This window comes from Lathyrus oleraceus, chromosome 3 (assembly GCF_024323335.1).
Source record: "Lathyrus oleraceus cultivar Zhongwan6 chromosome 3, CAAS_Psat_ZW6_1.0, whole genome shotgun sequence".
NCBI classification, from domain to species: domain Eukaryota; kingdom Viridiplantae; phylum Streptophyta; class Magnoliopsida; order Fabales; family Fabaceae; genus Lathyrus; species Lathyrus oleraceus.
This window is the reverse complement of record NC_066581.1, coordinates 136,139,202-136,154,402: the sequence shown is the minus strand read 5'-3', so window position 1 is coordinate 136,154,402 and position 15,201 is coordinate 136,139,202. Positions and strand designations below refer to the sequence as shown.

The 15,201-nt window shown below is 32.2% G+C and overlaps 1 pseudogene; it reads right to left on the bottom strand.

Annotated features, from left to right (window-relative positions):
• Positions 1-4,806: 4,806 nt before the first annotated feature.
• On the bottom strand, positions 4,807-11,497 carry LOC127130054 (phenylalanine ammonia-lyase 1-like; annotated as a pseudogene).
• Positions 11,498-15,201: the final 3,704 nt, after the last annotated feature.

The following is a 15,201-nucleotide window of genomic DNA, read 5'->3' as shown; positions in this document are numbered from 1 at the left end:
GTGTAATACTTCGACAGCTCTGTGAACTTAGCTGCATACTCAGTAACAGACCGATTGCCCTGCTTTAATTCCAAGAACTCTATCTCTTTCTTTCCTCTGACATCCTCTGGAAAGTACTTCCTCAGGAATCTCTCTCTGAACACAGCCCAAGTGATCTCAGCATTCCCAGCAGATTCCAACTCAGTGCGGGTAGCAACCCACCAATCATCTGCTTCTTCTGACAGTATATGCGTACCGAACCTGACCTTCTGGTTATCGGCACACTCAGTTACTCGGAAGATTCTCTCGATCTCCTTCAACCACTTATGAGCGCCATCTGGATCGTATGCTCCCTTGAACATTGGAGGATTGTTCTTCTGGAACTCACTCAGTTGACGAGCAGCTCCCATTCCCACAACATTCGGATTCCCTCCAAGTACTCCAGCTAGCATACCCAGAGCCTCAGCAATCGCAGCATCGTCTCTACCTCTTCCAGCCATCTCTATTCTGAAAACCCAACAAACTAAAACAATAAGTACTGATAGGGTTACACAACACCTATCCCGTACAGGGGGAACAGAATAATTACGACTCGACTCGACCGACTATGCTCTGATACCACTAATGTAACACCCTTCTAAAATACCCCAAATATTTAATTAAAAATAACAATATGTCAATCAGAGTAAATATGCCATGTAAGGGTGTCACACAATATTCCACACCATTCAACAACATAACGGTCATGCTCTTTTATTAATTCAAAACATAAACATTTGCATAAAACGCAGCGGATATAAATCTCATCAATCATGTAAAACATTACATGTAAAATGGTTCACAACCAACAATAAGACATTTAGAACATCCCATCCCGATGTTACATCTATCAGAGCACGACCCACTAAGGAGACTACACTAGACTCCAAGCACTAGCTTCTACTCAATCATTGCTCGTTACCTGAAAAATAGTTGTAAGGGTGAGTTCCTCAATCGATATAATAAGCATTATAAAATATCATGCAATGTTAAGTAATTTAACACATTTCATCACCCAAATCAGATTACACATTCAGCAACGGCAATATCAACTCAATCATACTCAACCTCAACATAACACACAACACACGTATAATACTGGAATACATCCACTCATATTATACGCCATACATAATTTATGCAATGAGACTCCATGCATGCGGTACCGACTATTCGTGAACATATAGTTCAACTTCACCGACCAATCCAGATACGGCTACCAAGCTCACTAGTCCCACTCATTTGAGACCTAGTGACTCCCATCACTAATTCCTCACGATGGGAATTAGCTACCACCCCAAGGGCCATGCTATGCACGCTAATTCACCTAGCATGCAAACATCAACAACAGTCCAAAATGACTAACATCACTAATTCCTCACGATGGGAATTAGCTACCACCATAAAGGCCACAATATGCATGCTAATCACCTAGCAATGCAACATTACAACAAAATCCATAATGGACATATGCTCACACTCTAAGCCATAAAACAGTCCATTCACAACACATGCATAACATACACATTCACAATATTATGCATGCCATCATACATCATCAACACATGTATCAAAACATCATATCATGTCAAATAATTCAATCACAGTATTAGCACACTCTACTAATACCTATACTACTCAAAACAGCGGGAAATAATCCCTATTATATCACACACCGATATAGGCAACCATCAAATAGGTACACAACATTTTAAATAACAATTTTTCCACTGTTCAACAGTGTTAACCGGCTAACGCCCTGGGTTAACCGGTTAACGCAGCACAAACACACTTTATGACAAAATGCAACAGTGTTAACCGGTTAACGCCCTGGGTTAACCGGTTAACGCAGGAAAAACAGCACTAACTTCACAATTCGCAACAGTGTTAACCGGTTAACGCAGACAAAACAGCAGTTCCTGCGCTAACACAAGGCAGAATGCAGAATTCTCCGCATTTTCCGCCGTTGGAGGACCTTCGGACCTCCGATTCCAATTCCGTAAAAAGCTATACGTTCGGGAAAACACGACTCACACAATTACGGATTCAATTACAACTTTGAACACAGTTTATCCAACGAAATTCTCAGCATTCCCAATCCCAATTAGGGTCAATTCAACGGTTTATCACTACCCATTACATGCTAACCCATAATACCCATTAAACGACGATAAACCCCCCTTACCTGAGTTAATCCGGCGAATCTTTAAGCTTCAAGCTTTTCCGTTCTTCAACCTTGCCCTCTTGCTCTTCCTCTTGCCCTTTCTCCACTTTCTCAATCGCTTCTCTGTTTCACGTGAAAACTTTCTTTTCCAAATGAGACTCTTTCTCTTATTTCCAACTTATATATTTTCCAATAATTATTATTATCCCAATAATAATAATAATAATTCAATAATTCCAAAAATAATAATAATAATAATCCAATTATCTAATTAAATTAATAAATATATTATTAACTTAATTTAAATAATTATCATATTATTATCGGGGTGTTACAGAGTAAGCGAGAGAAAAGGAGAAGGTTTGAGCTTTCATGAAAAATATTTTGATTCCAAAACCTTGACATGGAAGAAACCCTTAGAACCATCTTCTTCAAGCTATGCTGATAAAGGGCTCAACAACTTCTTTTTTTTGTGTCTGATGCTGAAAGTATCAAAGTTCTGAATCCATCATAGTCAATAACAGAAAATTCAAAGGTTTTGATTGAAATGGAACCATAGACCTCAAGGTCAAAAGTTTTGTAGAAATCAGAACCTGAGATCTCAAAGTTAGTGATTTTAAAAAAAAAAACTAGACATTGTGATCTAAAGGTCAAGATGTCAAAGGAATTCAGAACCTAAGACCTTCAAGTCAAAGGTTGTAAGAAAAACCTGTACATAAGACTTTTGGATCTGAGTTTCTGAAAAGTTCATAATCTATTGTCAAAGCTTATTCAAGACAAAATGTCTATAAAAAGAAAGTTTGAAATGAGCCTAGACATTACTATAAGGCAAGGGCACATAATAAGAAAAAGCCTAGAGTAACTAACACAAAAAGACCCATAGGTTTGTGGGTATCAAAATCTAAAATTGTATTTGTAGATATGGTAAAAGGAAAAGATATAGCATTTGTCCTAATGTCTAAAAAATGGATGACTACATCCTATAACAAGAGAAAATCATATGTTCCAAATCATAACTCTGAAAGAGGAAGGAAAGTTGGAGTCTGGAGAAAAGTAGAAAAAGAGTATTATGGTTACTGATACTACTGAACTCCAAGATTGTGCTAAACAATGACCAGGTTCAACAAAAAGAGTGTTTTAAAATTGATTGTCATCAGTAAGAATATTGTTGGAATCAAAAGTTGTTCAAAAGCTACACTAAGGTGTGTCTAAATTCATTATTTTTATCTAGACAACTTTTGTGGATGAGATATTATTTACTTTAGTCTATGTATTTATTTCCTTAATGCGTAATTATCTTAGATAATATGCCTGCTTAAGAATTTTCAGAACAAGTGGAAAGTATTTTAACTATGGGCTTCTTTTATATCCTTGTTCTTATTCTTTATTCATAACCAAGCATTGTGGGGTCAAACATTTTGATCATAAAGTATTGTTGTTCAAGTCAATTCATTATTGAGTTGTTTTGCTTGTGTTTGCCCTTTGTCTTTTAAAAACTTAATTCTTCTCTAAGAAAGGATTTTTGATCTTGTTAAAAAGCTTGATTCTGAATATGGAGTATCAAAGACTAAGGATGATCAAAAGTAGCTTCATCAAAGTCTTGAATAGTCTCTGATGACACGCGACTTTCGAAAAGCATCAGACTCTGAGACTCAGAAAAGGAATAAGGATTTCTTGTAACTCTTCATCGGTGGCTTAAGAATTGAATAACAAACATGAGCATATCTTTTAATAATCATGCTAGAAAATTTGAATAAAAACTTAAGAATGAAATAAAAAGATGTGTGAAAATGGTAGTGAATGAAAACCCTATTTATAAAAACATAGGCGTCAGACCTACTGGCGCCTCCTCTTTAACCAACAATATATGTCTGGCGTATTGGTAATGCATGTGTCAGTGCGAATGACTCCTATGTGTATTTTTTAGTGCATGTCTCATTATTAGTGGCGCCTCCTATTTGCTGTGAATTTTTTTTATTTAAAACATGAGCATTTTTATTAATAGTGAAAATAGATGGCAGTTATAGTATTTTAATTGAAAAAAATATGATTATTTAAAAAAAATATATATGTACTTAATTAATAATAAAAACTAATACGAGACAAGTTTGTCATAGATAAAGATGAAAAATATATTGAATAAATTCTTGTCTTAGATAAATAAGAAAAAAAGTACGGGCAAATATTTGTCACTAAAACATAAAAAATAAAAATGAAACGAATATGTATACAACCTAGTCAAATTTGTTTAGAATTTAAACAAAAAAAACTTCTTAATAATTTAATGCATATATTTAAAATAAAATTATGATAATCATAACCATTTGATCCAATTACTTTAAAAATGCATAGTCATTAGTCAAAAAACATATATTTTATTACTTATGTTGTTAATTTCAAATATATCAACTCAAATTATGATATATTTATTCAATCAATAAAACACATTATACATTTCATATTTTACAAATACATAATATAATAACAATATTCATTCGCATGGATAATTGTCTAGAGACAAATGTAAAGTCTATTATATATATATATATATATATATATATATATATATATATATATATATATATATATATATATATATATATATATATATGATATTTTCGAAATTAAATTGGATGAGGAGCGCAATTCCAGTCTCCCAAGGATTCAAGAAGAGGATCAATGTTTTTTCCTTGACACATAGTTGTGAACAACTTATAACACTCCTCACCTGGTGAAATGACCTTTTCTCCTATTAGCAGACTAGTTCCCAACTCTTGTCAAACAAAACTATAAACTCTTGTCTTACAAACCTGTAAAGTGGATAAGATATGCATCCATTTATCTTGTTTGGAACTGTTGGATTTCCACTCTCATATGCAACCCTAGTACTTTCTACCTCTTTTGGCAAAAGGGTCTTTAACTCATCCTCAAATGTTGCAATCTTTTGGAAGATTGATGTGTTCAAATTCTTCTCAGATTCACCATTTACTAATGCATGATCCACTAACACCAGCCTTAGTTTTTTTATCAATGGATATGTAACACTACAAGGATCATCAATATAGGCAAACACATGCTCCCTGTCAACCACTCTCAGCAAGTCCTTTTCACAAAACCTTGAAGGATGAAGTTCTCCATTGACACATGTGATAAGGGTCCTTTTAGCAACTTGGCTTACAATGTTCTTAACTAAGTTTTTCAAATTCTCCTCCAAATGTCTTAAGTCAACTGCTTGGCAAAGTGAAATCAAGAATGTGGAAGACATGAGTTGAAGGATCTTAATGGCTTCATATGTTTTCCTAGAAGAAATCAAACCCAAAGAGTTCACATCTTGGTTGTGTTACTCAACACTTTGAACATGAGTTGTAACTGGATTCGCAAGATATTGTAACTCAGAACAATAAGAAGTGTAAGACCCCAATTTTGACCCTAAGATCCCTCATGTCATCTCATCATATGCATTAGCATTGGGATCACACTTTGACATCCTCCTTACCCTTAATTCATTAGATTTATATTGGGAGAGATTACGAAGCACAATTTTTATTGTATCATACTTTGTTTTCATTATTTACTAACCAAAATACCAAAAATATGTCAATGTATAGTTTGTTTGTTTTGTAGGTAGTGTACATGCTCACTTATGCTCCATGAAGCTCATATATAGGGTTTAAGACCCTCAGTGCAAGGAGCACAATTAAGAATGGGTTTACATTGTTTCTAAGCATCATATATGGATCCTCATGATCTTCACATTTTATTTTTATCAAGAGCTCATCAAGAGTTTGGAGTTTGTTTGCCTTGGAAGCCCTAATTCATCTGAGTATCTTGTGTGACTTATTCAACAAGTTTCTTCAACAATTGATCAAATATTTCAAGGGATACTTCACATTACACCATACTACACATATATGATCCTCCATGAGTCCCAAAAGTCAAGAGAATGTCAAGCTAGCAAGATGGTTCATGGTGGTAGACTAGAGAAAGTCAACTGGTCAAAACTGGGGTTCCCTAGACCCTATCTCCTACAATTTTTATCATATGAAAATGATTCCAAGAGATAATTTACTCAAAAGTACATTCCAAACAACTTTCATGTTTAATTCAAGAGCTAGTTTTTCTTGTAAAGTCATTTTGTATGGTGAAAGATTATAGGTCATTTTGTCTGAACCCTAGTTTGGAGGTCAACTTCCCAAGGCCATAACTTTCTCAATTTTTATGAGATGAAATCAATTCAAATTCCATGATTAAATTCAAGATGTCTACTTAAACTTTAATGTTTGGAGGAAGTTAAAATTCAACATGCAAATGCATGTGCCAAGAGGAAACATTATAGGTCATTTTGGGCCATTACCATTGAACAGGTGATTTTCCTCAACTTCTAAAATGCATAACTCCTTCATGCTAAATACAAATAAGGTCAAATTTGTGACAAAATTGAATAGGTTTGAAATATATACAACTTTGATTAAGGAACTCTTCTCATTTGAAGTTCATTGAAAAAGGTATTCAAGGTGGAAGAAGTGAACATTTGACTTGGGACTTAGAAAATTTTCAAATATGTTTGATTTTCCAAACTTCCACCTCAAACTTCATCGTGATACAAGCTTCAAATGAAAAAGTGTTCAACATTAAAGTTGTTCCCCTTGACCTCACCTTTCCAAAACATCCAAGATCATCTCATTTGGCCAAAGGATGAGGGACTTGCGCATGGGTGCAACATGAAGAACCATTTGGATGATTTCGACTTCAACTTTTCATACACGATTGCATGGCTTTGACACATGATTTCAGCATGATCCTCACTCATTTTTGGACCTGATTGCATCACTTGACGGGCCTATCACATGCCCATGCAAGCATGCAAGCATGCAAAGAGAATTTCACAATTTTTCCGAATTTGGAAGTGTGTGGAAATGAATCTCATAGCCTATAAATAAGACTCTCATTGCTCAGAATTAAGGACCTCATGCCCAAGCTTTGGACCTGCAATCCCAAACCCTCACCATTGAAGGATAATCTTGAAGATTTTCTTTGAAAATCGAGTTTCAAATCTCCATCTATTTTGAGATTGAAACTCCAAGAGCCCAGACCTTTTATTGATCCTAATCACTTCTAACAAGCATCTGAAGCAAGGCCAAGCACAATTGGAATCAAGATCGTACCAATTTGAAGCTCCATTGAAGGTGAATTTTCAGATTTTTCTTCTCTTCGATTCTCCCTCAATTCTTCACCACTCTTTGTGATTTTTGGTTGTTTGAAGTCCTATCAATGTAGGCAAGAAGATTGAGTTGCTTTGAGGTCAAATCGAAGCAACTCAGTTCATGATCCTCAAAATTCAAATCCCTGTATCTTTTTATATACTTGGAATTGAAAAAAAATTGATGCCATATTCGTGCTCTTGAGCATTTTTCCTTCAAATTAGTGTATTCATTTTTCATTTTTCATGAGGTTTTGATTGGACCAGTCTGGTGGCTCTCACCGGATAAGAAGACCGGAGCTAGGGCTCCGGTGATGTGTTGGCGTGTCCAAAACCATTGGATCATGATCTCACGTTATAATCTCAGTCATTACTTTTGCATACCACACGTAGATTAAGTTGACTTTAGTGCAAGGTGGAACGTGCGCGTGTGGCCATCAGATCTGCCACCTCAATTAATGAGGGAGATCTGATGGGCCTTGTTTTTTTTTATTTATATTTTATTTTCCGAGTTTTCATTTAATTCATTTATTTTGATTAATTCATATTAATTTCAATTTTAATCCAAAAAATATGGGACTTTCACCAAAAATTTCAAAATATTTTTCTCTTTCATTTTCTGAATTAAAATTATTTTTTGGATTAGTTTTGATATTTTTCATGATTTAATTTTTTGTGTGCATATTTTTAATTGTTTAAAAATACTTCTGACTTTTCAAAAATTATGAAATTTCTTGTCTAAGGTCCTTTGACCTTGTTTGACCTAGGATAAATCTCTTGGCCATTTATTTGGTGTTTTGAAGAGGTTTTAGGTTTTGACCAAACTAAATTAATTTAAATGCATTTTTAATTGATTGATTGTGTAGAAATTATGTTGAGCCATTTTTATTGACTTGTGAAGTTGACTATGTGTTTGGGCCTTGATCAAGGTTGATTTGACTTTTGTTGAGTTAAAATCATTGGATTTAGGGGATTGATAAAATGTACATTTCATCTCCCAAAATGAATGAATGAATGATTTTAATTTGATAAAATTCCTTCCATGACCAATTTGTGTTTCTCTCATTTTCCCTCCCTCTTCATCTTCAATCCCATTCTCTCCCATCCTCTCCATTGACCAATGAATTCTCAATATCCTAAGGCTAATTGGTTCATCAATAACTTTGTGTTAGATGAACCAATACAAGTATGGATGAGATAGGTCCATCCTCTTATCTTTTTCTTTTTATGTGTGGTATATTTTAGGAGTATGGTTCATTATATCATATCTCTAACATGCATTAGCACCTAAATTTTTATTGTCCGACCTCAGATAGTTGTGAATTTTACATAAGTCCAATTACGATTGCTTAACATAGAGCTAAATTTTGACCCTAAAGGCATATCATTCTAGTAAGTGAGATTGTAAGTCTCCCCCCTTTCATGGTATTATGTGGAAACTTTATCTTTTTTCCTTCCTTTGGAAGATGTCTTGGTTTAAGGATCCATGCTTGTGAATAGAGGGTTGAGTGTTCTCTAAAGAATGACTTAATTAATTGAAAAGCAAACTCCACTAACTCCTAATCAACTAACATTTGACTAACTTTTATTATTCTTGCTTTTATTTCCAAGCCATTTACTTTATGCAATTTAAATTCAAGTCATTTACCATTTCACTTATCATTTACATATCATTTCACTTGTTTACGTTTATGTCATTTTCACTTTGCTCATTTAAGCCATATATTGTGATTGTATATATTTGTTTGTATATTTTGTTTGTGTTTGTGGTCTTAGAACCTTAAAATACTTAATAAACAACAAAAACCCTAAAAAATGTTTGTGTGGATTGTTGGATTTGGTTGGAGCTTTTGGACTTAGAATTAGGCAACATTCCATATGCAAAAGAACTTGGCCAATGCCAACATTTCTGAAACCAAGTTATTGTGGTTAGAGCTTTCATCTTATGCAAGTATTGGGATCCTCATGAATTCATCTGCTACATGGTCTTGATGCAACTGTTACTTTGAACCTATGTCTAATTCATTATTCTGAGCTAATCAAGGAGTATGTCACCTGATACTTGAGAAGATAAAGAAGACTGTTAGCTGTGAAGTTGCTTGCTTGGACGTGGTCATCTTTATTTGATGCCTTGCTTGATATTGCTAATTGCTTGCTTATTATTGTTTGATTCAAAGTCCAAAGGGAAAGTGGGTTTTCTATATGACATTCTTTTCTGTTGGATTGCATCTCATTGGTCATATCTTTTCAACTCTCACCTTTTAATTTCATGCTTAGGATTAGTCTCTTCATCTCCTCCCATTTCTTAAATTTCAAAATCTCTCTTCCCTTTCAAAAACTTTCTTTACTTGTGATTTCAAACTTAGACTCTTTTGCAAATTAGAAACTTTGGCTTTATGCCATTGCATTTTTAAACTCTTTTCTTAATCAAATTTGGAAATGAACTTAACCATATTGACTTAAAATTTCAAAAGACTAAAAGAACTAACACTAATTCAAACTCTTTTGGGGCCTTTGTGTCTCTTTTAAATTTAAATTTTGATTAAAAGAAATCCACTCATTTTGAAATTGATACCACGAACTACGAGGTTTTGATCCCTCATTTTTATGTTGGTACGTAGGCACAAGTCCGAAGGTCTTGTCAAACACAAAAATATAATTAATAAATTCTTTTCTCATCCCCACACTCTATTTATCACAAACATATTTTATACCAAAATACATACACACATAAAAAAGGGCTCACTAGGAGTACCTATGACACTTTGGGTGCTAACATCTTCCCTCTCTGTAACCAACCCCCTTACCTGTAACTCTGACATTTTATTAATTTTGATTTGAAAACTTTTTATCTTAGGGTTTTGTTCGTATTTTTTTCATTTTCCTTTGGAAACAATAAAAGCACAGTGGCGACTCTGGTTTTATTGACGTTAAGTTTATCCATAACTTAATGGTCATGAACTTACCGCTACAAGAAGCCATGGAAATTTCCGATCCTTTGAAACCATAATCCAAGCTGAGATTTCTACTAGTAGAGAGATTTGAAGGCAAACCGTTGTTGTAAAAATCATTGACAAGCTCGGAGAATTAAGCAGACATGAGTCTACCGATTGATGCAAGATCCAAACGTGTATTATCCATAGATACTCCAATAGGCGTTCCTTGAAAATTTCCACAATGCAAAGCCTTGTTTCTTGAAACATCAATCAAAGGATTATCATTAACAGAGTTAATCTCCCTCTCAATTGACTTAGAAGTGAATCTAATGACTTCAATAATAGGACCAAGCCATTCTGGTGAAGTTCTAAGGGCATATCTATCTTGTTTTGGCTTCTGCAAATGATCCATCTCATGAAATTCCTTAGCTGCTTTGAGATAAGCACTTCCATCCAAAATGTGTTCCATAATAGAAGCAACCTCAATTTGACCCGGGTGATATTTCAACTTATGTATCAAATGATCGGTAAACTCAGGTTTCCCTTGAATAACTTCAACAAAAATAGCTGATAGGACTTCAGACAAGACAGCTAGGATGTTAGCTTCAAATAGAACCATATAAGCTAAAGCAGAACCAACTGAAGTTCCATTAGTAAGGGCAAAACCTTCTTTTGGTTGTAATTCAAAGAAATCAACATTGATTTCAGCTGCTTGAAAAGCTTCTTTGGCATTAAGTGTTTCTCCATAGGGTCCACGAGCTTTGGAATTTGGTCTTCCAGTTAGCAAACCAGCAATGTAAGAAAGAGGAACTATATCTCCAAAAGCTGTAATTGTACCACGAAGTGGTAAACATGGGGTGACCTTGTTGTTAATGAGCTTGATAATGGCTTCTAAAGTTTTAAATCTAATTCATGAATAGCCTTGGAGAAGTGAGTTGATTCTCACTAGCTTGGCGGCTCTTGTTATTGTATGTGGTAGGGTGTGACTTGTCTCTGTTTTACTTCCAAATATTCCAGCATTCAAAAACCTTAAAAACAATAATTAAGGAAATTACTACTACATTTATAACAAATTTCACGTTTATTAAAAAAAGATAGATAAGTATATTTAATTTTTTTGATTTTATATAATAGGAATAACACAATTATTAGTATATCTTTAATAAAATTGTCATCCATGTAGGGATAATTTTGGAATAAAAATATTAAATATATATAAATTTGTTGTCATTTATTTATATTTAAGGTCAAAAAAATTTAGAAGATTTTTCCTTATAAATAAGATCGGAGGGAGTAAGTATTAAGATAAAAATGTAAATAAACTTTAATAACAAAATCTATGAATAATATGCTATGCTATCTTGATACAATTTTTTACACCAATATTTACATTATGCACCATTCATCATATTTATAATATGAAATATATATATTTTAATTATTTTTAAAATTTAAAAAATATTATTTAAAAAAAACATATTTTTTTAAATTTATTTTGTAACATAAATATAAGTTTATGTGATTAATCAATTTTATCGTTGCATTAATCACAAAATTGAATGATATTAACAATAAAATACATAATATCAATATTTACATTTTGCACCATTCATCTTATTTATAATTTATTAATCTCTCGCTACTTTATTAATGAATAAAATATATAATATTAATATTTCTCCTTCTTACAATAATATGTGTCATCTTCTTATTTTTATTTGTCTCAAATCATTTATCCTTTTAGAATACCAACGTGATATTTATTATTTATTTCCAATAACTTACCTTTGTTTATTGTATTTTAATTCGTATTAATTACTCCGGTACATATTATCAATTAGAGTATTTTAATATATAACACTTATTTTATCATTGAATCACTACAATTAATCATCATCTTAAAAAACATAAAAACTTCAAAGAGAATATCTAATATAACATCAAGAAAGTAATTTTTATACATTAAATTATAAAATATATTAATACATCTTTATATTTTATTAACTAACTTTATTTTACTACTTAATATTTTTTTATATTTGAAAAATTATTAACACAATTATAAATTATATTAATCAATCTTATTCATACTATTAATTTAAAATAATTTACTACATACAATTTTATTTTTTTATGTGACATGATAGGCAACTTATGAACTTTATTAATTCACTTGAGATTACATTTCAATGTCAAAACACAAATTAACTAAATTAAAAATTGTATTAACAAAACTTTTACACATTATTGTCAAAATTGTTTTGAAAATAGAGAAAAGAATGTAAAAAATCAGAGTTATAAATGCCGTTGTGAATCATAACCGTCATTTGCTGTTAGTGCTTCCATCTTAATTATTTGATACTAATGTTTTTTCTGCTATATAGATTTTTGAGAGAATGGAAATTCAAAGGATTATGAAAGAAAAATTTGAGATGTGAAGGAAGAGTACGTAATTGAGCTTTATATAGAGATTTGTTTTGCATGTGTGTTTGTTGAATATTAATTATGGCAGTTTGATCATCACTTACTAATGAACGGTTATGATTTAGCAACGTGGCATTCTATGATCGTAGTGTTAATTGCTTCTTGCATGGAAGCAACCATGCACAATCATTGTTTACTTAAAGTGTGTATAAATCCTGTAAGCAGTAGGATAAATGACTTCATCTTTTCATGATATCAAATTAATTAAGTATAACCAATTTATGATGATGAATTAAAAATGTAGCCTCCACTATTTCTTTTCTTTCATTTTATATACTAGTACTACTTATCAACCATCCATCACCGATCATCATTTATTTAAAGAGTGATTTTAAAGAGTCACTGAATGCTAATAGAATAAATATTGATTCAATGTAACCAATAAAGATCGGTCCAAGTCCAAACCCAAGACGAGTAAGGCCATCGCCTTAGACCTCATTTTTTTTTTTTTAGATTTTAAAATAGATTTACTATCATAACAAATAGTCCTCTAAATTTATATAATGGGTTTCTAAGTAAATTCAACCAAACAAGTTTGCTAAGTGGTGAAATATGTGATCCAATAGGTAATGTTACTTGGGTTCGATTTTGCTGTTCAACAAATTGCACAATTTTACCATTTATTAGCGATCAATTTTTGAATCGAATGGTATAGTTAAGGAAACTAAAAAGGTATTTTGCATATATATATATATATATATATATATATATATATATATATATATATATATATATATATATATATATATATATATATATAATTTAAAATTTTGGTTTAGTTTTAATTAAATATTATTTTAAAATATTGATAACTAATTTCGCCTTAAGCCTCAAAATGCATTAGATCTTCTCTTCACCAGCCAAGTGATACAATTTCTTAAATAAATGCAATATCATGTAAGATGGTAAACCTACACATTCTTTAAACTCTAAAAAAATCATTTTCTCGATCGACAAATATTTACAAATAAATCATAACTTTCAAAAAACTGACCCACCATCATACACCGTAGAGGAGGAAGAAAAGAAAGCAATAAGACATGTCAGTTCTTGTTATTTGAATAGTTGATATAATATAGTTTTAGAAAACTATTTAAAAAGAATGTTATAAGAACGGCGTGTGGTTATGGTTATATTGGAAAAGGGAATGTAGTTTAAAGCCTTATAGAAGGAAATGACATTGGTTGTTTATATGATCAATTACAAAGTATTTATTGCTTATTTATAGGCTCAAGTCACCAACCTCTTATTAATGATGAATATTTCTAAATTATTTTAGTACTTTTTAAATGTTTTATAATAGATTAGTATCATAGTTATAGATTCTTCTAACATTTCCATCCATATTATATTTAAGAAAATTCTACAAATGTGCATCAATTTCAATAGAAGTCATAGTACCAGGAATGACACATAACATATAAAATGAGTTTCACATGCAAAGATACTTTTCGATCAAATGGGAAAACTTATGCTTACTCGAAGAGAAAGCAGAGAAGAGATACAAGGACATATCACTCAAGCATGAGATTGGTTAGAGCAATGGTTTGAAGAAATCAGACCCTGGAATCCTAAAGAGGTTAATAAAGAAAGAGTAGCTTGGTTGAGAAGTCATGGGGTCCCACCACATGCCAGGAACCCAACTTTCTTTTCATATAGATCTTCAACAATCAGAATTTACACTAACCCGGATGAAAACACAATTAAAAAAACAACTATGGATATGGCTAGAGTGATTATTATAACCAAAAGGTTCGGTATAATAAATGAGGTTTTCAACGTTGAAATCAAAAACTACATGTATCCGATAAAAATGATGCAATTCAAAATGAAAGAGGAACAATTTACTTCAAAGGAAGAGAGAAAGGAAGGTGATCCAAAAGTAAGTGCATTCGACCAATTTGATTCTACTAATAACAGAGCATTAATTTTGGCGACTCAATCACAAATAGGAAAAAAAAATACCAGTGATAAGATGGTAGTAGAGAATGACACGATGATTGAGGGGTCACACATAATTAGCAGTTGGAATGGGTCCAAAGAACTTATTTAAAGAAGTTATCAGACCGAAGGATACTCAAAATATTTTAGGTTTGCAAGAGAACCAAGAAAAAAAACAAATGGGCCAAAGAAGGTCTGAACGAAATAGAAACAAGCATATTACAAATTATAGAAGACCTTTAATGGGAACGAAGATAACCATAATTATATGGAAATTTCTTAATGCATCCTATATGTTACTTACACACCATGCAAAAATACTAAAATGTCTTCCAGTTTTCAGAGATGCATCTCTAGATGCACCCAATACACATTCAACATAGGTCATTCTGAGTGACGTCCTATAAGTTATATTTTTTTATACCAGAGATGCATCTCTGGAATTTTTAAGAAATATA